Source organism: Amblyomma americanum, chromosome 3, assembly GCF_052857255.1.
Source record: "Amblyomma americanum isolate KBUSLIRL-KWMA chromosome 3, ASM5285725v1, whole genome shotgun sequence".
NCBI classification, from domain to species: Eukaryota; Metazoa; Arthropoda; class Arachnida; order Ixodida; family Ixodidae; genus Amblyomma; species Amblyomma americanum.
The window spans coordinates 118,094,860-118,121,494 of NC_135499.1; the positions used below are offsets into that span (position 1 = coordinate 118,094,860).

General features: G+C 47.8%; 4 non-coding genes and 1 pseudogene across 4 annotated transcripts; all 5 read left to right on the forward strand.

Moving 5' to 3' along the window:
* On the forward strand, window positions 1-25,596 carry LOC144124043 (uncharacterized; annotated as a pseudogene).
* Window positions 23,758-23,830, forward strand: TRNAV-UAC (transfer RNA valine (anticodon UAC)). Its single transcript has one exon. It is a non-coding gene; the product is annotated as a tRNA-Val (tRNA).
* On the forward strand, window positions 23,897-23,969 carry TRNAV-UAC (transfer RNA valine (anticodon UAC)). Its single transcript has one exon. It is a non-coding gene; the product is annotated as a tRNA-Val (tRNA).
* On the forward strand, window positions 24,036-24,108 carry TRNAV-UAC (transfer RNA valine (anticodon UAC)). The gene has a single exon. It is a non-coding gene; the product is annotated as a tRNA-Val (tRNA).
* On the forward strand, window positions 24,175-24,247 carry TRNAV-UAC (transfer RNA valine (anticodon UAC)). The gene has a single exon. It is a non-coding gene; the product is annotated as a tRNA-Val (tRNA).
* Window positions 25,597-26,635: the final 1,039 nt, after the last annotated feature.

The window sequence follows — 26,635 nt, forward strand, 5'->3', positions numbered from 1 at the left end:
ATGAACGCGGCAAGGTTTTCCGACGAGACAGCTTTCGTGGATGCCGCCTACATACCGGGAAAGCATGACTACTCGGTAGCAGTATTTGACGGATACGGGCGAACGCGCAACTCACTCACGCTTTACACCAAGAAGCCAGAGGTAGCTGAGCAAGCAGCGATAGCACTAGCTCTCAAAGACTCGAGCTTCACAACTGTCTACAGCGACTCTAGAGCAGCCACACGAGTTTTCGCCAAGGGCGGAATAGACAAGACGACGCTACGAATCTTAGGCGGAAGTAACATCACCGATCACTCCATCGTATGGTTCCCCGCACGCATGGGTAACTTAGAGGGAGGACTGCGGAATCTCAACGAGATCGCACGCGAGGCGGCGCGAGGACTCATCGACCGCGTCCCTCCGGTTTCCTCCGCTACCCCACATATCGAGTACAGGGATAAATTATTCACGTACAACGAGCTCACTAAGCACTTTTATTTCGGCAGACGATACTTTCCCCTCCCGGATAAGAAATTAACCCTCAACCAGTCGGTCACGTTACGCTTGCTCCAAACGAACTCATACCCCAACCCCTGGCGCATGAAGCACATCGACCCAGACTACGACGGACAACATGTGTATGAACAGTGCAGTGAACGTGTAGACTTGAACCATATGCTGTGTGGTTGTGCATCGAGTGACGCCTACACCAAGAACAAGTACCATTGGGACAAAGTGCTAAAAAGTGCTTCACTACACGACCAGCTTCGGGCTGTCCAGGAGGCCCGCGCGGCGGCGGAGAGCTTCGGGCTCTCTGTGCCGACGTGGGAGCTGCCCTCTACACCTGGCGCCTAGCCGAGTGTCCTTCAGGACCCCTACTGTGGGATATAAAGTTTTACCACCACCACCACCACCGTAAGAGAGGTTATTCGGAAGGATAAAAAAGGTAAATTATGTTTGCATCTGCTTGCATTACGAAACAGGAATATGCAGAATTAGTGTGAGATTCGAGAGAGGAAGTCACCGATCAAAAGCTTCGACGGTGTTATGCAGGTTTATCTGGCTTCGTGGTTTTTTAATCAAATCAGCAGATGTCCTTGTTAGGAACCACCTGAATCACATTCTCTCGCCTGTGCCGACAGTTTCTGTTAAGTCAGCTGGTAATGTACAGCAGGATCCCCTTTATTCGACTGCAAGGCAAGAGCCATGACGTCAGCGCCGGAAACAAGCATGAACACGAAGCAGTCTTGCTTGGGACCATCCGCGCTGCGACGAATTTATTGCGTGCTTGTTGGACTGAACTTATTTGTTTGCGGCATCAAACAAAGTTACCGCAGGTCAACGTGAGTTACGTGCTTTGCGCGCTCCCGCTAGTTTGAGCCGACCGACAGGCACCTGGGTGCTACGTCAGCGGGTCAAGGGTGATGGAGAGTGGGGTGCTGTGACAGTAACACTCCTTCCGGGAAGACCAGAGGGGTGCGTCTTCCTGTAGGCTCGGACTGAATGCACATTACGGCGCAGCACCGGAAGCTAAAAGGGAACTGTGGCATCCGGTTGTCCAAACAGGGCAAACCGAACACCAAGCGTCATTGCCTGAGCACTGCGGTGGTGCGCTGCAACGCCGCTTCGGAAGCGCCACTCGTCGGAGTAAGACGTGGCAACTGCAAAAAGTCTCGACCTCAAAATTTTGACCTCATTGAATGATGACCTCACTCAACCTCAAACTCACGCATGAGGTTCAGGTCCGATTTGCTAACCTCACTCACAAAATTTCGAGCCGTCGCCGACCTCAACGCGACCTCACCTCACTACGTGAGGTTGAGGTCCTCACTTCACTACGTGAGGTTGAGGTCATTTTGATGTTGAGATCGACCTCATGAGGTTGCCCACCTCTGGTGTCTGTACTGTTACGTTTCGCCTACGACGCGCGGTACAGCCGGCGCGGATGCAACGGACGCCGGGGCTTCGTTCAAAGTGGCGTTCATTTTGGCCCGTTCAGCGCTGCCGCAACGCCTCCCGCCAAGCGCGTCCAGGCAGGTTTCAATGCCACGTGTCTTCGTGTGTGCGTGTGTGTGTGTGCATGTTGGTGCCCACGCTTGTCAAAGCGCGGCAGCCGGGTAGAGGAGCTCCCCAACTGGGAGGCGAGGAGGTCTGACCGGCGCCGGCCCGGCGGACGCGTCACGTCACGTATCAACATGTCCGTGCGTCGCCGTCTCGTGCGCCTCATCCCGAGCCGTTCCTTCTTGCCCTCGACTCCGAGGGTATAAAGGCAGCTGCCCCGGACGCCAAAGAGAGGCTTCGATTTCTTCCGTCGAGTAACGTGGTCGCCCGTTTCTCCACTTCGGTCGACCTGACCGGCTGCTCTTTTGCGATGCTAGAATAAACAAGTTGTTCTGTTGGCAGTCGACTCATCCTTTGCCAGGACCTTCGGATGTTTCCAGCTGTGCCCCAGGCCGCCAGGCCAACGCTACCCTTGGGGCTTGCGACCCATTTGCAACAACTGGTTGCCAGCGGTGAGATCGCGACAACGGAGGCCAGCAGCGAAGATATGCGGTCAACTGTATGCTGAGCAGCACAACGACCATCCGGGAGCAGTGCAACGAGCCCTGTGTGATGACTGGTTGCCTGCAGCGGAACGACTGCGCTGAATTCTTGGCTGCGAGGTTTGGTGAGTGCGGGACTTTCTTCTTCTGAGTTTTGCCAGGCTTTTGTTAGTGTCAGAAACAGAGCTGGTAATTCTGGTTGTCGTTGCTGCCGGGTTAGTTTGCGGCAAGACAATAGTAGGCAGTAGAGAAAGCAGCATTCGGAGCAGCCATGGATTTGAAGTCGTTGCGCAAACCGAAATTGCTGGAGCTTGCAAGAGAGTTGGGTCAGGATGTCTCAGACAAACTCAGAAAACCAGAACTGCTAAGGGCTATTCTTGAGTTGGAGGCTGAGGATGACGAGCTGTCGGAATGCCTTGAGACCATTGAGGAGAGGGAGCAAAAAGAGAAAGACGAGCGCGAACGTAAAGAGCAAAAAGAGAAAGACGAGCGCGAACGTAAAGAACAAAAAGATAAAGAGAAAGAAGAGCGGGACCGTCAACACGCTTTGGAAATGAAGCGTCTCGAGGTAGAGATGGAACGCGCTCGTAATGGAAATCAGGCACACGGTGCAGGAGAACGAGTATCGTTCAAAATGACTGACCTGATGCGGCCGTTTAAGCTTGGAGAGGACATTGGTTTGTTCCTGGTTAACTTTGAGCGAACGTGCGAGAAGCAGGGGTTCTCTCGGGAAACGTGGCCACAGCGCTTGCTCACTTTGTTACCCGGCGAGGCGGCCTACGTAGTCGCTCGCTTGAAGAGAGAGGAGGCAGAGGATTTCGACCAAGTGAAATCGAGTCTGCTAAAAAAGTACAGGCTGTCAGCGGAGGGGTTCCGTCGGAAGTTTCGGGAAAATGAAAAAGGCAGAAGTGAGTCATATACAGAGTTTGCCTACAGGCTTATGTCAAACATGCAGGAGTGGCTCAAAGAAGAGAAAGCGTTTGGTGACCACGAGAAAATTCTTCAGTGTTTCGGGCTGGAACAGTTTTATAGTCGGTTACCTGAGAACGTGCAGTACTGGGCTTGGATAGGCCAGACGTTAGTACAGTGGCTAAAGCCGCCGAGCTAGCCGAGGAGTTTGTGACGCGTCGGGCTAGGGGAGCTAGGGACGGTCAAAAGGGTGAATTTGGCTCCAAGTCTGAGAGGCCGAAGTTCACACCCATAAGAGCAAGGGGGGACACACGTAGTGCGGATGCGAGTGAAAGCAGTCCGACTGAACGTAAGGAGACGGCGGCAGCCGAAGCCGAACGCAGAAAGCGGTTTGAGACGAGGCAAGCGCGCGTGTGTTATACGTGCCAGAAGCCGGGTCACTTTTCGGCGCAGTGTCCAGAAACAAAAACAAAAGTCGTGTTTTTGTCATTATGCAGCACTGACGAGAACATGAAGCTTCTCGAGCCTTACATGCGAGACTTCCTCGTGAACGGGAAAGAGTGCCGAGTTCTTCGTGATTCCGCAGCTACAATGGATGTAGTCACCCCTCTTACGTAGAACCCGATATGTTCACGGGCGAGTGCGCATGGATCAAGCAAGCCGTGGAAGCTCATAGCGTGTGTCTACCCGTAGCAAAAGTGCTTATTGAAGGACCTTTCGGAGCAATTGAGACGGAGGCCGCAGTGTCATCTATGCGCCCCCCCCCCCCCCCCCCCCAGTACCCGTACCTATTTTCGAACAGGTCCGATCACCTCCTGCGCGAGAAGGGGCTTTTGTTTGGTGAGGCTAGCGTTCAGGCCTTAACCAGATCGAGAGTTCGGGAGCTTCTGAGTTTCTTCTGAGTTTTGCCAGGCTTTTGTTAGTGTCAGAAACAGAGCTGGTAATTCTGGTTGTCGTTGCTGCCGGGTTAGTTTGCGGCAAGACAATAGTAGGCAGTAGAGAAAGCAGCATTCGGAGCAGCCATGGATTTGAAGTCGTTGCGCAAACCGAAATTGCTGGAGCTTGCAAGAGAGTTGGGTCAGGATGTCTCAGACAAACTCAGAAAACCAGAACTGCTAAGGGCTATTCTTGAGTTGGAGGCTGAGGATGACGAGCTGTCGGAATGCCTTGAGACCATTGAGGAGAGGGAGCAAAAAGAGAAAGACGAGCGCGAACGTAAAGAGCAAAAAGAGAAAGACGAGCGCGAACGTAAAGAACAAAAAGATAAAGAGAAAGAAGAGCGGGACCGTCAACACGCTTTGGAAATGAAGCGTCTCGAGGTAGAGATGGAACGCGCTCGTAATGGAAATCAGGCACACGGTGCAGGAGAACGAGTATCGTTCAAAATGACTGACCTGATGCGGCCGTTTAAGCTTGGAGAGGACATTGGTTTGTTCCTGGTTAACTTTGAGCGAACGTGCGAGAAGCAGGGGTTCTCTCGGGAAACGTGGCCACAGCGCTTGCTCACTTTGTTACCCGGCGAGGCGGCCTACGTAGTCGCTCGCTTGAAGAGAGAGGAGGCAGAGGATTTCGACCAAGTGAAATCGAGTCTGCTAAAAAAGTACAGGCTGTCAGCGGAGGCGTTCCGTCGGAAGTTTCGGGAAAATGAAAAAGGCAGAAGTGAGTCATATACAGAGTTTGCCTACAGGCTTATGTCAAACATGCAGGAGTGGCTCAAAGAAGAGAAAGCGTTTGGTGACCACGAGAAAATTCTTCAGTGTTTCGGGCTGGAACAGTTTTATAGTCGGTTACCTGAGAACGTGCGGTACTGGGCTTGGATAGGCCAGACGTTAGTACAGTGGCTAAAGCCGCCGAGCTAGCCGAGGAGTTTGTGACGCGTCGGGCTAGGGGAGCTAGGGACGGTCAAAAGGGTGAATTTGGCTCCAAGTCTGAGAGGCCGAAGTTCACACCCATAAGAGCAAGGGGGGACACACGTAGTGCGGATGCGAGTGAAAGCAGTCCGACTGAACGTAAGGAGACGGCGGCAGCCGAAGCCGAACGCAGAAAGCGGTTTGAGACGAGGCAAGCGCGCGTGTGTTATACGTGCCAGAAGCCGGGTCACTTTTCGGCGCAGTGTCCAGAAACAAAAACAAAAGTCGTGTTTTTGTCATTATGCAGCACTGACGAGAACATGAAGCTTCTCGAGCCTTACATGCGAGACTTCCTCGTGAACGGGAAAGAGTGCCGAGTGCTTCATGATTCCGCAGCTACAATGGATGTAGTTCACCCCTCTTACGTAGAACTCGATATGTTCACGGGCGAGTGCGCATGGATCAAGCAAGCCGTGGAAGCTCATAGCGTGTGTCTACCCGTAGCAAAAGTGCTTATTGAAGGACCTTTCGGAGCAATTGAGACGGAGGCCGCAGTGTCATCTATGCGCCCCCCCCCCCCCCCCCCAGTACCCGTACCTATTTTCGAACAGGTCCGATCACCTCCTGCGCGAGAAGGGGCTTTTGTTTGGTGAGGCTAGCGTTCAGGCCTTAACCAGATCGAGAGTTCGGGAGCTCGCTGCAAAGGCGGTAGTTGCGGGGCCGACGTTGTCGAACAATGAGAAAGGGTCGGAGGCGCAGCAAGCAGATATTCAGAGCACGTCCGAACTGAATAAAATTTAGCCTGTAGCGTTGAAGGCACCAGGTACTGGAGAGTAAATGCCCGACACGGGAAAGTTAGAAGAGCTATCTGCAGATTTGCTCATCGCGCCTACGTCAGATGGACTTAATAGGTTGCTAAAAGTAAGCCGGTCGGCTTTGATAGCCGAGCAAAAAAAGGATGGCAGCCTAAAAAACATGCGCTGCAATGTCAAGGAAGGTATCGCCAAGAAAAATGCTCGTTTTGTGGAAAGAGGTGGGGTCCTGTACCGGAAGTATCTAGACCGCAGGGGAGTGGAGTTCGATCAGCTGATCGTGCCTCAGTGCTACCGTCAGGATCTGTTGCGCTTGTCGCATGGCGGTTCGTGGTCCGGACACCTAGGAGTTGAGAAGACTAAGGACCGTCTCTTGCAAGAGTGTTATTGGCAGGTTCCACTTACAGAAGAGGCTAGTAGGTATGCGGCGTTCATTTCACCAATGGGAACATTCCGTCCTAAAGTTTTGAGTTTTGGTTTGAAGAACGCGCCATACTGCTTTTCAAGCCTCATGGACAAAGTGTTGCGGGGACAGGAAGAATTCGCTTTACCGTATTTAGACGACGTAGCGATATTCTCCGCATCCTGTTCTGAGCATATGGCACACTTGCGGGCAGTGCTAACCCGCCTGCGCGAAGCGGGCTTGACAGTCAAGGCTCCCAAGTGCCAATTAGCACAGGCCGAGGTTGTCTACCTCGGTCACGTGATTGGACAGGGTCGTCGCCGCCCCTCTGAAATAAAGGTGGCCGCTGTGCGAGACTTCCCGCAACCGCGCACGAAGACCGATATTCGGTCGTTCTTAGGTGTCGCCGGCTACTATCAGAGGTACATCCCCAGGTACTCCGATATCGCGGCTCCCCTGACGGATGCTCTAAGAAAAACAGAGCCCCAAACAGTCGTCTTGGGCGAGACAAAGGAAAGAGCTTTTAGCGCCCTAAAGAGCGCCCTAACAAGCCAGCCTGTGCTACGATCGCCAGACTACACAAAAGAGTTCGTTGTTCAGTGCGATGCTAGTGAGCGAGGCATGGGCGTTGTACTGTGCCAACGGGAAAATGGAGAAGTGGAACACCCCGTCCTGTATGCTAGTCGTAAGCTGACCTGTCGTGAGCAGGCGCACAGCGCCACCGAGAAAGAGTGTGCGTGTCTCGTGTGGGCCGTTCAGAAATTGTCATGCTACCTAGCCGGCTCGAGGTTTATCATTGAAACGGATCACTGCCCTCTCCAATGGCTGCAGACCATCTCTCCCAAAAATGGCCGCCTCCTGCACTGGAGCCTCGCTTTGCAACAATATTTCTTTGAGGTGCGTCACAAAAAGGGGAGTCTCAACGGTAACGCCGATGGCTTAAGTCGAGGCCCCTAACGTAGGAATCCGCCTCAAAGTTGTTTGTTACTGATGTTTTCTTCCTGAGGCAGGATTTTTAACATATTGCTTTTGTTTAGTGTTTCAAAGTGATGACGTGCTTTCTAGTGCAATTTTCCCATTTGTGGACGCGTTCTGAGTGCTGATTGACTACTGTAAGGAACTAGGCAGTGGTATAAAAGGGGAAAGAGCCTGGCAGAGCTTAGTGAGGGTTGTGTCGTGCTTGCTGACTGAGCGGTTGCGTTTCGGCGTAGTTCTAACGCTTGCTGGGAACGAGAACAAAAATGGCAACTCTCCCGAAGTCACTTTGCAGTGTCCTGTGTGAACCTGAACCTGAGAACGAGGCCTTCTCTGTGCGCTGCGCTCAAGCAACGCCGAGGGACGACCGATTTCGATTACGAGCATCATCGAGCGACATCCCTCCGGACAGCGGATGCAGTCCCCTGACCATCGGGATCTCCTTCTCCCGGCGGGGCGGTCTGTTACGTTTCACCTACGACGCGCGGTATAGCCGGCGCGGATGCAACGGACGCCGGGGCTTCGTTCAAAGTGGCGGTCATTTTGGCTCGTTCAGCGCTGCCGCAACGCCTCCCGCCAAGCGCGTCCAGGCAGGTTTCAATGCCACGTGTCTTCGTGTGTGCGTGTGTGTGTGTGCATGTTGGTGCCCACGCTTGTCAAAGCGCGGCAGCCGGGGAGAGGAGCTCCCCAACTGGGAGGCGAGGAGGTCTGACCGGCGCCGGCCCGGCGGACGCGTCACGTCACGTATCAACATGTCCGTGCGTCGCCGTCTCGTGCGCCTCATCCCGAGCCGTTCCTTCTTGCCCTCGACTCCGAGGGTATAAAGGCAGGTGCCCTGGACGCCAAAGAGAGGCTTCAATTTCTTCCGTCGAGTAACGTGGTCGCCCGTTTCTCCACTTCGGTCGACCTGACCGGCTGCTCTTTTGCGATGCTAGAATAAACAAGTTGTTCTGTTGGCAGTCGACTCATCCTTTGCCAGGACCTTCGGATGTTTCCAGCTGTGCCCCAGGCCGCCAGGCCAACGCTACCCTTGGGGCTTGCGACCCATTTGCAAAAGTACACACCTTATTAAATATTAGCAACATCATTTTGGCTTTCCTGTTTCACAGGATTCTCAGAATTGTTTTTAACTGAAAATTTCTTAATCGCTTTTTGATTTGTTTTGGTTTGTTTTCTGAGGTCGAGCAGGCGACCTCAACCTAACAATTTGAGGTTGAGGTGAGGTTGACTGAGGTCAGCAGTGGCCTCGGGAAAAGTGAGGTGAGGGCGTCTAAGGAGACATCAACCTCAACTGACGAGATTGAGGTTGAGTGAGGTCGGAAAATTCTTTTTGAGGTTGAGGTGAGGTCCAAATTTTTGAGGTCAAATGCCCACCTCTGGTCTGCCCCACTTGTTGTAATAAACTGAAACGTGCTATCTGTTGCTCAATTAGTGACATCTCCATTGAAATAAAGCTTATATCATTGCAATTTTGGTTTTCAAACTGCCAAAGTTCTCTTGAGACATACCTTATGTTAAAATGGCTTTGTCGTTAACCTAAATTCCTTGAAAAATTTTGCCTCAGCTATACCTACTCTGCTGCTTCATACATGATGTCTATGTGAATTTAAACCGTGCTATAATAGCTGCATATAATTAGGCAGACAAATATATTGTTTTGTGATAATGATAATCTGCTTTAGGACGTTATATGAAAACAACTCGAGTTACTAATGTGCGCAAAACAGCAACTCTGTGAACAAATTACTATTGAGTACTGGTTTGTGCTTTTCCACGTGTTCCACTGCCGTCAATGTAAGGAAATCGCAGCAGCTGCAATCTCACCCCATTCAGGACGAAAGAACTTAACGTGTAATTTAGTCTCATTATAAAATAAGGCACTCTTTTATAAGCGCTGTAAATCTGCACATTCTCCCCCGTAAAATATCTGGCTGCCCACTTCAGATGAAGATAAGAATCAAATCACAAACGCACACAGAAGTGACATGCTTCCACATAAGCGCTTAAAATTTTAACCACATCTCACAATGGAATTCTTTGTGTTGCATCGCCTGACACAGGGTAGGAGACAAGCACAAATTAAAACAGACACATATGGGCGAGTAATGGATGTCTAGCTGTACAGGGTGTTTCACCTAAGTCTTTACAAAATTTAAAAAAAATAGCTTGTTTAGTTAGACAAGAGACTTTTTTCGGCATAGCATTGTCAGCGGTGTAGTACATCAGAATACAGCTAAAACGTGCTAACTAGGAGGCTGGTGACGTAATAATGAATAGTTAACTTTTCAACTATTACTGATATGCTCCTTAATTATTGAGGAGCATATAGCCCACCTTAAGTAATATGTAATATCCATATAAGCTTTTAGAATTTCGAAAACGTGGTAACTCTCGGCGCTGTGGCCCATCAAATTTTGTATATTTCGACGAGCTACGTGAACTGGAGAGGTTGCTTTGCCAGCAGGCTTCTCGAAAGCGCATGTATGGAGGTGCGATGTAGCCAGAATTTGTTGGGCCACAGCGCCGAGGGTAACCGCGTTTTCAAAATTCTGAAAACTGGTATGGATATTATTTACGCTGGGCTACACGCCTCAATAAATTAGAAGGATAACAATAATAGTTAAAAGTCAACCATTCAATATTAGTTAACCAGCCTGGTAGTTAGCACGTCCTGGCTGTATTCATAATGTACAACGCTGAAAGTGCTATGCCGAAGAAAGCACTCTTCTTACTGAAAAAACTATTTTTAAAAATTGAAGAAAGTCTCAAGTGAGGCACCCTGTATACACAGGGCAAGAATTAAGCCATACAGAGATAGCCTGCGCGAAACGTGAAAGTTAACCAGCACGCAACTGTTGTGCCAACCTGCTTTGATATTGCTTGATATAGATTATGAGCAAAAATTGTGAACGGCAACGTTCTGCGTATAGTGTTGCATTGGTTTTCCATGGTGAGTAAAAAATAGGTATTTTACTAGGCGAATTTATTTTAATATTTATTTAACCTCAACTGCCCTAAATGACGGTACTGAGGGGGCAAGCTCTCATACGGTGTATGAAGTAGGAGCTAGGCGGCTCATCAGTTATTGCATGGGTTTCTGCAGTGAGGAGTGAAGAAGAAAAGGTCAGTAAGCAAAGCTTGGTGAAAGACCAGGTCCAAGGCCACTGCAGCCTTAAGTGGTACGAACAAAAAAACTGATCTTGAAACGCAGTAGCATGAGTCGAGACAAAGCAGTGTTAGCACGGCTGGTGTGGGAGGAACCATGAGTTGTAACACATGATTTGGTTATGCGGATGTAAAAAGCAGAAAAACCTGCAGCTTCTACACGAATTGAAGAAATTTTAAAATTTCACTTTAGTGCTGCGACGCTGCAGCTTCAATAAATGTCAGAGAATAAAAAAGCACCTTGGTTTTGGACTGATCCCAGGGCTTGAGCAAAACTAGATTTGAGTCATGTATGGCATTAGCATACCCAAGCTGAGTTCGTGCTGTAGTTCTGAAATCGAGTAACCTAGCAGGCGATGCTCAAGAGATGTTAGAGGTAAATCCTTTTATTATTTGACAACCACGAAACTTCTGTACCGTACAGAGCATTATTCCAACCAGCTCGCAAAGTTTGCAAGGAATAAATTTACAACTTGTGTTAGGTAGTTAAGCAACAATGATTTGGTGCTTGTGACGTTATCAGAACTTAAAAATTTCCCACATTTTCCTGTATACAGACATGCATCGTTACTATCCCCTTTGTAATATGGCGACTCTATAATTATGGACCGTTCTTCTTGGAACGAAACTTTGTCAAAGCATGTACTATTGGGGACAAAATTTTTGTTGTTGGAAAACCGTTTATTGTAGCTCCACCTCGCTTCCCTGTCACCTGATATTGTATGAATGTATTAAAAATGCTCCTTCCTCTGGTAACAATATCCGGCGAGGGGGTAGCGAGGTGAAGTTACAAACGTTTTTCCAAGAACGTTTTCGATAACTTCCCTTTGAACTCGCTCTCTGCCTTCAAAGGGAAGTTATCAAAGCATTTCACATACAGAAAGGTAGACCCACGTGCATAAGCACTTCGTGGGTCAAACTCAGCGGCTGGGAACTGGATTTGATAGATGGTCATGTGTAGATCTTGTCATCCAGTCATGTTATCATGTTCGTAAATTTTTCATGCCCTGCTCTGTGAGTAGCAATTCTCTGGCTTTTAATGCTTAAATGTAATCTCTTGCTGTACATATATTTTTCTTGTTAGCTTGTCCTCACTATGATAACGCACTGATGGTGGTAATTTACTGGCGTATAAAGGTGGTGTTTTCCGCAATAAACTCAGTTGGTAGTAGGCGCACTTTCTGTCTGTGTCTTCCTGTGTTTGTTCCTTTGCGCCATTCAACTTTATGATGAACCAAGTAGCCCAACAGCAAGTACTTCTGCCACCTACGTCGCAGTAGTTTAACCAAGTAAATCGGGAGTTAAATTTTTCTTTCCACAAAAAATGGAAGCCCTTACCGTATAGATGTGCCCACCGAACGCAAACCGAACGAAAACGCCGAACGAAAACGGCGGGCGATCAGCAAGATGACAAAAATGAGAAAAGAGTGGCATCCAGGAAACAAATTTCGCGCTTCCATAATAGGCATTCAGCAAAGCTAAAATATTTCACTCCAGGCCGACGGGAAACATTGAGTTTATCATAGTGTCCGGCTCCTTGCTCCTATTTGCAAAAAAAAAATAGCATAATTGTTATAACTGCTCTGATTTACTGAGCATCGAGTAAGAATTTGTTTCCATTCGATGCGTCATATGCCACGCATATGTTAAACACAGGTGCAAAAATCCAACCAACTTGTGCAGCATTTCCCTCCGAATGCATTCGTTGTCTCAGACAGTAGGTATAAAGTAAAGGCTGTGTGAATCAAGTTTTTCAGAACTATTGATGGTGCGAATGTCGTTTATTGACGAGTACATATCCTTTGAGTAAACCCGCCTGTCATTGAATGAAATCTAGGTCTTCTCAGACTCTATTAGCTATTTCCTAGCGCATAGCACATTAAGCGTTAAGCGTTCTCTAAGCGTTCTGTAATTTTTTTAGTTTGTAACGTTTCCTTTCTATGGAATGGTAGGAAGTAAACATATTTCCATGCTTCCGGCAAACTAGACTCCTTAAGGTACCGCATATACAAGACGGATCATTTCTCGACCACAGTGTCTCCGATTCCCTCTGTAATATTCGCAGTAATGTATGGATATCTCTGGTATCCTTTTGGTGTTTTTGAACCCAAGGAAGCAGTTTTCTGCTGTTCTGAAAATGCCGAGATCCTTGTTTTATTGTACGTTGTTTCACCACACAGATAAATACATACCAAATGTTTCAGGGAACAATTTAAGTAATTTTGAAAAATAGGATTTTTGGGTAAAAGTGTGGTTTTCGCGGCATAGTATTACCAGTGCACCGGACACCGGAAATCCGGTGTGTTTTCTTTAGTAGTTTGCTGGTTAACTAATTTCTGATAATCAACTTTCTAACTACTACAGCCTGGCAACTGGTCGAAATTAGAGATTTGTAGACGGTAGTTAGTGACAGCCATATCAGTATTTAGAATTTCGAAAACGCATTTTCCTCGGCGCTGTGGCTCGACAAAATTTGGCTGCGACGTGCCAAAATACAAGCGTTTTAGAAAAGCATGCAGGCAAAGCAACCTTTCCAGTGCACGTAACTAGTCCAAAAAAGCCGAAATTTGTCGAGACACAGTGCCAAGACAACCGCGTTTTCTAAATTCTAAAAACCGATATGACTATTACTAACGACCGGCTACTAATCCCTAATTGAAACTAGGCGCCTAACTTTAATAGTTGAAAAGTTATTAAAAATTAGTTAACCAGCTTACTACTCAAAAACAATTCGTAATAATAATAATTGGTTTTTTGGGGAAAGGAAATGGCGCAGTATCTGTCTCATATATCGTTGGACACCTGAACCGCGCCGTAAGGGAAGGGATAAGGGAGAGAGTGAAAGAGGAAAGGAAGAAGGAGGTGCCGTAGTGGAGGGCTCCGGAATAATTTCGACCACCTGGGGATCTTTAACGTGCACTGACATCGCACAGCACACGGGCGCCTTAGCGTTTTTTCTCCATAAAAACGCAGCCGCCGCGATTCACCGGGTTGTTTTCTGCGTTCGCCAACACGGGTAATACTACGACTAAAAATACAAATCTTTACCTCAAAAAATCGATTTCTGAGAATTACTTAGTCTTCCTTGAAACACATGTTATACATGTCCTAAGTTCAAGTGGACTAAATGACGATAATTACAACGACGGCTTTGTGGATGGCTACTACTCTTTTTACGGGGTTTCCCTCAACGCTGAATTAGTGCGTACATATACAGCTCACAAGCTTTTCGTCTTATTATGTGACACAATGGATGGAACGCTGGGCACTGGCCTAGTCTATCTGCATTAATTACTCCTCAGTTCAACAAATCTTCCTTAGAACTCTAGGATGCTTAAGACTTGCGCGGCCACTGGTCAATGGCCACTGGCCATTTATCGCACTCTGCGCGACCATTCCGGCCCTCCTGCTTATGAGAGAAGAACACGTTTTAGCTCCGTAGAGAGAGCTCAATTTATTTTTTAACGGTATGCGTTGTTAATAGCAATTATTTTTTAATGAATGGAGTGAAATAAAATAAAATGCATCAAAATAATTTCCTTCAAATTTCCTGCTTGCATGCGGTGTTTTGGAAGGACTCCTGCACCGAAAATACGGCTGTTCCTGTAGCTTTTAAATCAAATGTTAATCTCCATACAGGTAGACTGGTTTGGGCCCTATATAGTTATTTAGAACGTGTGCACAAAAAATAACAAAACTGACTCATGTTAGGGCTCAACAGCTTCCTGTTTAATCAATAATTCGCTAGCATACAAGTGGCTAAGTTGTAGAGCGTGCATATACTTGTAAAATAAGCAACATAACTTTGAGCTGCACTTAGCAGTTCTTTAGTTTCCGCTGTTGAGTGTTACTTGTAATCACGAAAACGACCCTCACGAGGGTCTGGATAAAAAGTGGATTCAAAAACCCCTACGTCTGTACTGAGACTGACACATCACTTGAACGCTACAGCAGCATCCCTGTTTTCGGGGCAGCAGTTCGTCCGAAACACTACATGCTAGCAGCCAAGTCAAGTAAAAGTATTGTTTTCCGTACTGTTTGTTTTCGCTCACGGCTATCGTGCCAATAAAAACTTCAAAAGTAAATAGATTTCTCGTCCTAGAAAGCTAAAATTTGTTTTTCTATCGCATGCAGGCTAGTCACAGCGGTCGCCCAAACTTCGTGGTTAATGGCTACCGGATGGGTAAGTGTAGGACCTCCGCCTTAAATTATTTAAAGTTTGTACGTGTATCTCACTTGTACAAATTTCGTAATTAATTTCAATTCACACGTTATTCATTTATTCGGCGTGTTTTCTGCATTTACTTATTTATACTTGAGCACACACAAATGAAACAGAAGGGCCCTCACAAACATCCCATCTTTAACGCCTGCCCTTATCATGTACAGATTTCTCGGGCAAAAATTTTGAAAATTGGAAAATTGTAAGGCACTGTTATGGAAATATCGAAGGTAATGGTGCATTATTGTGATATGTAGCAAAATCTTTCTTTTACAAGTGTTTCCGTTGATCGCATCTAAAAGTTAAGACTGCCATAAAAAACCAACAGGGAACGCTTTGGACGATAGCAAAAACGGGAATGAAAGAAAAATACAAGACTGCCGTCGGGTCTTCTGCAGATATATTGATTGTTATAGTGAAATCTTACATTGTGTGAAAAAATTGCGTTCATAAACGGCTTTCCGCTCAAAAATGATTTTGCCCAGAATTGCTGGGTATGACAAAGGAAGAACTTCCTGTATCCCTTCTGTAAAGAATAGAAAAAAAAAGTCTTCTTGGGTGGTGTATTGTGTTCTTTTGTTGTTCCAGTACCTAATTCCAGCATTACAATAAAAAATAATTGGGCAAAGACGCTTAAGACATATGTGGGAATGTTTGGGAATGCATGTGTCGGAGTGCGAAAGCATTACTGTCTATAGGTGCATTGTTTACGCGTAATGTTTTTACTGTCTGCTTCCGCCTTGTGCAGAGCGCTCGGGTGGTGCACATCCCTGCAAAGGAAGCGACACCTCGTCGAAGCAGCTAGGTTCTAGCGGCAACGTTTGAGCGGAGGCAGAACGACGGAGACGTACAAGCAAGGCGGGCATGAACATGTTTCCCAAAAACTATGCGCTGCTGTGCAATATTGCTTTTTATTGCCTGTTGCGCGCAGCTCTAGCGCTCTACACAAAGGTGACGTAGGCTGCACATGCATGAAGGTGGTTTGCACACGACTTGCTTTTATTCCACCTGCACTGGAATAGGCATCTGCTATATTGAACCCGTAACTAAAGAAAAGATAAAAAACTAGAAAATATCCAAAGAAAGTCAGTACGGTTTATTTATAGGGCGCACAGTTGGCAGACATCCTCTACCATATTACTTACTAAAGAGTTCACAAGGGTAGAAACTTGGGCGAGTCGGTAACGGTGATCCATGGAAAGTGAGAGTAGCGCAAAACGGGACAAAGGGACAGAGAAAGACAGACACAACACAGGCGCCTGTGTTGTGTCTGTCTTTCTCTGTCCCTTTGTCCCGTTTTGCGCTACTCTCACTTTCCATGGATTACTAAAGAGAATCCGGAAGTTTGAAGCTCAGGAGTTGCCGTGAAAGACTAAGGTATATGTATTTGATTGTTCACAACAGGCACCGGCAAACACATCGAGCTTATTGCTGGTCGCCCCACACGGTCTTACCACTGATTTAAAGGTAAGGAGCCCTCATGCTGCACCGAAACTTTTAAAAATGCATTTTTTTTCCCGCTGATTGTACAGGAATGGATTGCTCTCAGTCCAAATATTGCATAAGCCTCAACTGTTGCATCGTTTACGGCATTGTTTAAAAGCTCTTAATAATTTTAGGTCATAAGAACATTTATTTCACAGTGCTCATTTCATTAAATTATCACGCGAGATGTCATCTTGGATTCTATAGTTGTTTTTTGGAATTTATTTCTTTTTGTGTGCTGTGTACTGGTACTGCGGTGATTTTGTTTTTTATTCTCAAAAAGAATGTTAACTAGTACCCACCCCTGTTTAAGGTTGTGCAATAAAGCCAGCAGTCTTAAGTGAATAAAAAAATAAAAAGTGCGCTCCACTCCCTGCAACGTTTCCGTTGACGCGATGTAGGACACCGCACACATTCACGCGTGCGCGTATGAAACCACCGGAACGCTGTACGACGAACGGTTGCGTCACAATTTTAGTACGAAAGTCTAGGAGGGCATACAATCCGCCTTTTTCACAAGAAGTGGCGGCCTCAAAATTCGCCTGCTACAGGTTGAAGAACAAACGCACGTGCGATTAGCAGGCGCGATCCGGATTCGCGAGGAGCCAGCTGCGCCTGCGAAGCGGCAAGAGCTTGCATGACACCTGCCGCGATCTGTCGCATGCGCCTGTCACTAACATGAATTGCGCACGGCCACCTGGATAGGCGGACGTGCGTGATCGAGGCGGCCGTGAATTGCGCATGCGTATAAGGAGCCGGCTGTTTCCGTTTAAAGCAGTGGAGCTGAAGAAGAGGAACCAAGGTAAAGCAAAACTTAGAGGAGAGGCTGCCGGAAACGAGCTCGGTGCTTTGTTGTCCGGGCGCGCTGTTTACTTGTCAAACCTAGCGAAGGAGCCGGCATATAGAGACGCCAGCGCGAGTGGCGCTTGGTTTCTGGCCGATGTTCATGCCCGGGAGACCCGGAAATATTGTTCGTGCGAGCATTCAGCTGTTTCCAGTTATTGATCTGGGCCGCGTCGCCTCCGCGTCATCCCAGCTCTCTTGTTCGAACGGAACAGTCCGGCCTTGGTCATAATCAAGCAGCATTCGGTGAAGGCACTAATCACACCTGCGGTAAGCGCACGAAGGAACTTGCGCTTTCACAGTTATTGCCGCGGCCCACCATGGTACTCAGTGTCTTTCGCCGCTTTTGCCTGCGTCGTTTTGTGACGGTGGAGGTATGCGTCCCTGGGGTCCTTGCAGGCTGCACTTGGCGATATACAGGGTGTTTCACCTCAGACGTTAAACACTTTTGAAAAACAGGCTTTTTTTTCGGTTTTAAGAGTGCTTTTATCAGCAAAGCATTGTCAGCGGTGTAGTACACCCCAACACAACTAAGACGTGCTAAATAGCAGGCTGGCTTACTAATATTGAGTAGTTAACTTTTGACTATCAGTGTTAGACTCCTTAATTAATGAGAGGCGTGTAGCCTACCGCAATTAATATCCATATCAGTTTTTCGAATTTCGAAAACGCGTTTACGCACGGTGCTGTGGCCCAACAAATCCTAGCTACTTCGACGAGTTACGTGAACTTGGAGAGGTTGCTTTGCCTTAAAGCGTCTCGAGAGCGCGTGCATTTTGGCGCGATGTAGCTGAAATCTGTTGGTCCGCATCGTCGACGGTAACTGCTTTTTCGAAATTTTAAAAACTGCAATAGGTATTACTTACGGTGGGCTACAGACCTCTCTGTAATTAAGGAACTGAACAGTAATACTTAAAAAGTTAAGTATTCACTATTAGTTAACTAGCCGTTCAGTTAGCCCGTCTTAGCTCTATTCTGACGAACTACACCGCTGACAATGCAATGCCGCAAAAGGCGCTTTTCCGACTCAAAAAGCCTACATGTAAAAAATGTGTAAAGTGTTAGGTGAAACGCTATGTATATTGGTATACTTACATCCGTTCCATCGTAGTCTCGTGTTAATCGCGGGGCTAGATGGTTAATTTCACCAGATAACGTGAACGGCACAAAATTTTAGTTGAGTTCAATTATGTGGAAGTACAAAGCTGCTGCCAAAATATAGCAGAACAAAAGAAACCCATATCTAGCATACACTTGAACAGCGTTCTTGTTTGGGTTATCTCTTTTTCTCTGATATAAACTGTCATAAATGAGTCCACCGAAATAAAACTTTCGTTTGTTACGCTGCACCGTGTGTCATCTTTGGTTCCATTTTTTTTTTACTGTATTTCCTGAACCGAGCTGTATATTTCATGATACATTTGCCGCACATGCCTACTCTGTAAGCTTCCCGTGGCCAGCTCGCTGACACAAGTCTTATGTTTAATTGGCACTCTGCGACACTTTGTACTTTGAGAACATGATGATGTTTGAGTGGAAATTTGTCAAATGTGCTCATGGGGCTGTAAAAAAACTATCTTTATTATCTAGAATTATTGTAGAACGTCATGCTTGAGATCCATGAGCAAGGTTTTTGATGTCTGGTTGTTTGCATGCTATGCTCGCCTAAAACTGGCCCGCATACTGGCCGTACTTTAATCACGTTCTCTGATGTATAGGACCACCCTTTAAGTTTTACGCTGAATGAGTGTGCGCATGTCTGCTTCTGGATGAGTCGTGAAAATGTTGCCCCTGCGTGGTCACACCCCAGCTTAGTGTTCAACCTTCCGTTTAATGCTGCTTTTGATGTTGAATGCTGATGTTGATGTTGTTTTGATATTGAATGCTGAAATCTGCTTTCATTGCCGGTGTTTGGGCAGCTGGCCGTGCCAAAAATGGCTTCTGCTGCAGCAGTGACGACAGGACAAATCCTGCAGTGTATTTTTTTAGTCTGGAGGGCTGTATTTTGCTTTACAGCCTGGTTTAATGTGAGTGGCCGTACCAGGAATGCTTTCTGATACAGGATGGCCAAATATACAAAAAAAGTTTGACTTCTTGGCCCGGAATGTCAAACTTAAGCTCATAGCGAGTTCATAATGGTGGCAGTGCAAACGACTTTTGATTCACAACTCCAAGAGCCAATCATATAGGTGAAGAAACAGAGTGTGCTGACAGTGTCTATAGTGGATCTGCAGGGGACGATTTATGGGAGGTGGGTCCACCCCCCCTTCCCCCCAAAGCCTGAAATTTTACATAGGAAAACCATGCTGAACTCCATTTTCTTCTCAATGAAAACATTCCAACAATTGCATGTTTCCAATGAGGACCGCCCCCTCCAAGAATGATCCATAAATGCACCCCTGTAGCCCTCCAACACAGTATGTTCCACATCCACAGATCTAGTTTAGTGCATAATATGTAAGACCGTGCCGCGCAATTCTCCACCGGGTTTGAAAAAAAAAAAAAACTCCGCGTGTCGATGGAATTGCATAAGCAGGCCTGGGGTTCGGCCTGATCTCGGTGACCAGAACCAACAACGCACTCCCTCACCAGAACAGGATCTGGCCACCCTGGTGTAGTACTTGGCCACAACCTTCTATGAACAAACCAATTAACCCTCGGCCCTCAGTCCTCAGCGGCTGCGGAGCAACAGAGCAAGGCGGCGGTCGGACCTGTGACGCAGCGGAGGGTGCTAAGAATCTCTGGCTCCGGACAGGCCGCCATTGGAATCAGAACCTGGCAACGTTTAACGCAAGAGCCTTATCTAGTGAGGCTAGCTGTTCGAGGAACTAGCGGGCATTAAATTGAATGTCATAGGGCTCAGTGAAGTTAGGAGCACAGGTGAGGCGCATACAGTACTAAAGGACGGGAACATACTGTACTACCGCGGTTTAAGGAATAGAGGAGAACTAGGTGTGGGATTCGTCATTAATCAGGATATAGCTCGCAGCGTCGAGGAGTTCTATAGTATTAACTAGAGGGTGGCAGCTATCGTAGTTCGGCGCAATATGAGGTACAAGCTGAAGGTGGTGCACGCTTACGCGCCTAAATCCAGTCATGATGACGAGGCTGCTGAAAGCTTCTATGAAGACGTGGAATCGGTAACGAACAAAGTAAAATAACAGCGCACTGTACTCATGGGCAACTTCAATGCGAAGGTGGGCAAGAAGCAGGATGGCGACCAGACGGTAGGCTACTATGGGATAGGTTCTAGGAATAGCATGGGAGAGTTATTTAGTAGAGTTCGCAGTTGCCAAGTCCATGGGGGCCTGCGGCTCTGTCAAGCTGTCGTTTGTGACACATTTTACTGCCAGCCTCCAGTGTCGATTGTGTACCCTACGGCACAAATAGAGACATTATTATTATTACAAATAATTTACGGATCATGAATACCTTCTTCCTCAAACGAGAGAACAGGAAGTGGACCTGGAAGAGCCCCAATGGTGAGACTAAACATGAAATCGACTTCACTCTGTGTGCTCAATCTGGCATCGTTCAGGATGTGGACGTCCTCGGAAAGGTGCGTTGTAGCGACCACAGAATGGTAAGTTCTCAAATTAGCTTAGATTTGAAGAGGAAATGGAAGGAGCTAGCGAAGAGGAAGTCCATTAATGTGCTAGCGGTAAGAATGGAAACAGAGGAATTCCGGATTTCGCTGCAGAACAGATATTCAGCTTTCACTGAGGAAGGCGATCTTAATGTTCATACAATGAACGATAATCTGACAGCTATCATTACGGAGTGCGCAGTAGAAGTAGGCGGTAGGACGGCTCAGCAGGATACCGTCAAGCTATCTCAGGAGACGAAACATCTGATTAAGAAACGTAAGAGCATGAGGGTGACTAACCCCACAGACAGAATAGAACTAGCCGAGCTATCGAAGTTATTAAATAAGCGCAAAGCAGCCGACATAAGGAAGTTTAATATGGAGAGGATCGAGCATGCTTTTAAAAACAGAGGTAGCCTAAAAGCGATGAAGAGGAAACTAGGCATAGGTAAAACCCAGATGTATGCGCTTAGAGAAAAGGAGGGCAATGTCGTTAGCAATAAGGATAAGATAGTTAATGTAGCCGAAGAGCTCTGCACAAATCTATACAGTAGCCAATGCAATCAGAACGTTAATGATAGAGACAGCAGCGCACAGTAATGCGTCATCCCGCCAGTAACGAAAGCAGTAAAGAAAGTCTTAGGAACAATACAAAGGGGAAAAGCAGCTGGTGCGGATCAGGTAACTGCAGATCTGTTGAAGGACGGAGGTCAGACTGTGCTAGCAAAACTAGCCACCATGTATACGCAATGCCTTATGACCTCGAGCGTCTCACAAGCTTGGAAGAAGTTAGGGCTAGTAGTGAGAACTGATCCGGATCATGAGAGGTAAATAACTAGAAGGATAAGAATTTGGTGGAGCGCATATGCCATGTTCTCTCAGATCATGAATAGCAGTTTACCAGTATCCCTCAAGAGAGAAGTGTACAACAGCTGTATCTTACCAGTACTCACCTACGGGGCAGAAGCATGGAGGCTAAAGAAAAGGGTTCAGTTTAAGTTCAGGACAACACAGCGAGCCATGGAAAGAAAAATGGTAGGTGTAACGTTAAGAAACCGGAAGCTGGCAGAGTTCGTGAGGGAACAAACACGTGTCAATGGCATCCTAGTCAAAATCAAGAGAAAGAAATGGGCTTGGGCAGGTCGTACAATGCGATGGCAAGATAATCAAAAACCGTTTAGGGTAACGCAGTGGATTACAAGAGAAGGCAAGCATAGCAGGGGGCGGAAGAATGTTAGATGGGCAGATGAGATTAGGAAGTTTGCAGGCATAGGGTGGGCGCAGCTGGAACAGGACAGGGTTAACTGGAGAGACATGGGAGCAGCCCTTGCCCTGCAGTGGGTGTAGTCAGGCTGATGATGATGACGATGATTATGCTGTACATAAAAATAACAAAAACAATAGTATTAAAGGCTTTAGATTACAAGCAGTTGAAGTTAAGCTGCTGGCTTATGCATGTGACGTTGCAGCTTCCACAGTTGATCAGGAGAGCATAGGCGAGGTTGTCGGGCCTGTGCGCGAGTTCAGCGAAGTCACCGGTAGCGGGGTTAACTGGCCTAAGTGCCTTGGACTCTGTCATAGATGGTGGCCATCCCACCAGGACCATTTAGTCAACGTACCGTGGGCGACGACCCCGGGCAAGGATATGGGCGTTCCGCTAGATGCTTAACGCGAAAGCGAGCTGTATTGGAAAGAGCAAAAAGACGCACATGACAAAGCTGAGAATTAGAAAGGCACCAACCTCTCAATTTTCGCCAGAGCTACAGTCTGCAACCTTTTTTTATTAGCAAGTTGCGGTATGTAATGCAGGTTTTGCATTGCTCTCGTGTGAACATTCAGAAGCTACACAGGATTTTTGACGTCTTCATATGGGCTCCCGAAAGGGACCTGTTCCGGTGGGTAAAAGACAGGGTACTGGGACTGGGCCACCTCTTTCTGAGGCAGCTTGTGGACCGTTTTTTTTTTTGCGACGTCACAGACCCCATCTTGCGCACAGTGTGTCACGTGAGACAGCGGCGATTGCTGCCGGAGCTTTTTTTTGCGTCCACAGAAGAGCTCTCTGGTGGAATTTTTGGTTGCTAGAAAGAAATTTTAGCAACTGTTAGGTTCCTTTCTGCGCGTTTTAACAGCGATTATTTGTACAAAACTAAGAGGAGAAAGTTGCACTGTGATATATGCGATATTGTTTTCCCAGAAGCCATGAACAGGGTCTTGTACAGTGGGAGCCCGTGAAGTGATGTTCTAAAAAGTGTGAAGAAAATGCAGGCGCCACCAGGAGTAAATACATTTTTTATGGCACACTGGGACGCTACTAGTAAAAAGTTTTAGAGGGAAAGGATATCTTTTTACCTTGGGGAGCGAACTGCTTAATTTGTAAACAGCCCGAAACAACAGACCATGTTTTTTTTTTTGCATTGCTGGGAAGGGGCTTATTTTTGGGGTGTATTACAAATTACAATAAAGGAAGAGCGACCACTTGACCGCCGAGAATTCATTTAACCACCAATAATGACGATGGAGTACCGTTTGATCTCATAATGCTCTTGGGTCTCCACTGTATATGGCGCTCCAGAATGGCAGGCTATCTATGTGATGCAGACGCACAACCTGACCGAATTTATTTTCAGGAAAGAATGGACTGGTTTCTTGCCATCCAGAAAGCCGCTGCCGAGCCTCCTGGGTGCCTCTCAAGACTAGAGCCGTTGTGTATGTTACGGGAATTTTAATCTGACAAAGCCAGACTCGTGCTGGCTAACCACAACAGTGTCGTATGTACATAGCATTTTGCGTGTTTTTGTTGAGTTTCTTTTTTTGGTTAAATGTTATGTGCCAAATCCAGGCAAAAAAGAAAAAAAGTGTAGTGGCTATCACATGCGCTTTACACGCGCAAGGTCCCCGGTTCAATCCCGGGCGGAAACACGTTTTGAGTCTTTTGCATTTGGCACTGGTTTAAAACAGGATTCTATCGCTTTGTACGCCATCCCGGTTTCCATGGTGTAGTGGTTATCACATGCGCTTTACACGCGCAAGGTCCCCGGTTCAATTCCGGGCGGAAACACGTTTTGAGTCTTTTGTATTTGGCTCTGGTTTAAAAGAGAATTCTATCGCTGTGTACGCCATGCCGATTTCCATGGTGTAGTGGTTATCACATGCGCTTTACACGCGCAAGGTCCCCGGTTCAATCCCGGGCGGAAACACGTTTTGAGTCTTTTGCATTTGGCACCGGTTTAAAACAGGATTCTATCGCTTTGCACGCCATCCCGGTTTCCATGGTGTAGTGGTTATCACATGCGCTTTACACGCGCAAGGTCCCCGGTTCAATTCCGGGCGGAAACACGTTTTGAGTCTTTTGTATTTGGCACTGGTTTAAAAGAGAATTCTATCGCTGTGTACGCCATCCCGGTTTCCATGGTGTAGTGGTTATCACATGCGCTTTACACGCGCAAGGTCCCCGGTTCAATCCCGGGCGGAAACACGTTTTGAGTCTTTTGCATTTGGCACTGGTTTAAATGAGAATTCTATCGCTGTGTACGCCATCCCGGTTTCCGTGGTGTAGTCATTCTACTTCCGGCCATCGAGCGTGACGGACGCAGAATCATGAGCTCCGGCGGAGCGGCGACGGCGGCCCTTGCAGGCCGGGGAAACAGGATCACCGATAGCGACGACACGGATAATCAGCTGATACTGCCCCAACTGCCAACAGGAAGCATCGTTTTGAACACCGTGTTTTTGCACGGCGACGTGCGAGCGAGGCCCTACAGGGTCGAAGATTTTAGGGATGCTCTCGTGTCTACCGGTTTGCTGCCGGAAGGGGTGGCCCTGGGAGCCTACCAGGTCAACCACGTGTGGGCAGTCACCCTGAACGGCGCGGAGGCTACTAGGCGGCTGCTGGCCTTTAAGGAACTGAAGGTGAAGAACCGTCGCTGCGTCATCATCGTCCCGCAGGATCATCAGGTGAGGCTTAGGCTTCACTGGCTGCTGCACGGCGTGGCCGACGAGGATGTGTGGAGCGCACTAGCGGCGTTTGGGACTGTCATGGACGTTAGCAGAGAGCGGTGGCGTGTGCAAGGTATGATCGACAAGGGTTCCATGGCGAGGAAGGTCGTCCTGAAGCTCAAGAAGGGCATGACAGTTGAAGATTTTCCGCATCAAATACGGGTGTGAGGAGAACTGGCCTTAGTCGTGGCACCCGGTCGTCCGATGCAGTGCTTGCGCTGTGACGGCACTGGCCACGTCCGAAGAGAGTGCAAGGTGCCGAGCTGCTCGAACTGCCGGCGTTTCGGACACGAGGACTCCCAGTGCGTCCGCACGTATGCCTCAGCAATGGGCCCGGGGGAAAGCGATGAAGCCGAGCACTTAATGGACGCGACCGAGGCAGAGGACGCGGCGAAGGGAACTGGCGAGCCGCTGCCTACCGCTGTGGCAGAGCAAGCAGCCCTCGCTGGTGAACCGCAGGACACAAGCGCGGAACGTCCGAGTGAACCGTCGCCTGGTCCACCACTGGTGCAGCAGAGTGTCGACAAAAGCGGAGCGAGTACTCATGCACTGCCGTCTCTATCGTCTAAGGGCCAGGAACCGCCAGCCAGTGACGCTCCCGTTACAACGGGTACTGGGACTGCAACGAAACGCCCCCACGAAGTCTCCGGAGACCACGACGACCAGGAACTCGCAAGCAGCGTCGACGAGCCGCCAGTGAAAGCGGTGCAAGGACGGCGGGCTACCTTCAAGCCACGGCCAAACGTCAACGCGGAAAGAAAGCCTGCCGACAAGCCACCGCCGTCTAGAAGCGAGAGCAGACAACCGGACGGCCCCGGAGGCGTCTAGCGGTACGCTAGATGCTAAAGGTGAGCACCATGCTCCGGGCCTCCCCCCTACTGCGAACCGAAATGGCTCCTGAACCAGCCCTCTGTTTAGCTACGTTGAATGTCAGAGGTTTAGGACAGAAACGAAAACAAAGTCAATTGTATCGGCTGTTAACAGAAAATGACATTGACATTCTCGCCGTCCAGGAGACCAAAGTCGAGGGGGAGACCGGGAGCATGGTGCAGCGTTTCACAGCAACGTACTACGCCGTAATTAGCCACGCTGTAGGACTGTCAGCAGGATGTGTACACTTTTTGAAAAAGTTGCCCGGTCTTACTGTTCAAAGCATCATGTCATGCCCGTCTGGGAGATTAATAGTGTGTGATTTCCGTTTGTGTAACGCGGAATATCGAGCGATTTGTGTGTACGCGCCGAACACATTGGAGGAAAGACAATTTTTTTGCTTATGTTAGGCAGTACATGATGCCTGAGAAACGCCTCATTATTATGGGGGACTTTAACTGCGTACTGAGTTCTGCGGACAAAACCAGCGGCACAGCTTTTCGAGACAAGAGTACGGACTTATTAGCTGAGGTCGTTGCCCAAGCGGAATTAGCAGATGTGGCTGAATGCCTACAGAGCGCATGCGCGGTAAAGTACACTCATTTCCAGGGTTCTAGCCACGCACGCCTGGATCGCATATACGTTGCTCTGGATGTGATCCCGATGTGCCGTAGCTACGATGTTGTACCAATATGTTATACTGATCACTGCCTCGTTGAATGCGCAATAGGAACAAAGAAACAACTGAAAGGCTTTGTATGGGACATGTGGAAAATGAACTCTATGCTACTTGGCGACGAACAATTTGTAACAAAAGCATTAGAAGAAACTAACAGAATAAAACCAAACACTAGCCTTAATCTGGGTCAGCAGTGGGTACTATGCAAGCAGCAGATTAAAGTCACAGCAGTTGACAGGGCCAGTGCGATTCGTTTCCAAGAAAAAATGAAGGAAACCGAGCTGCGCACAATATTGGAGAAACTGATAGCAGAGGAGT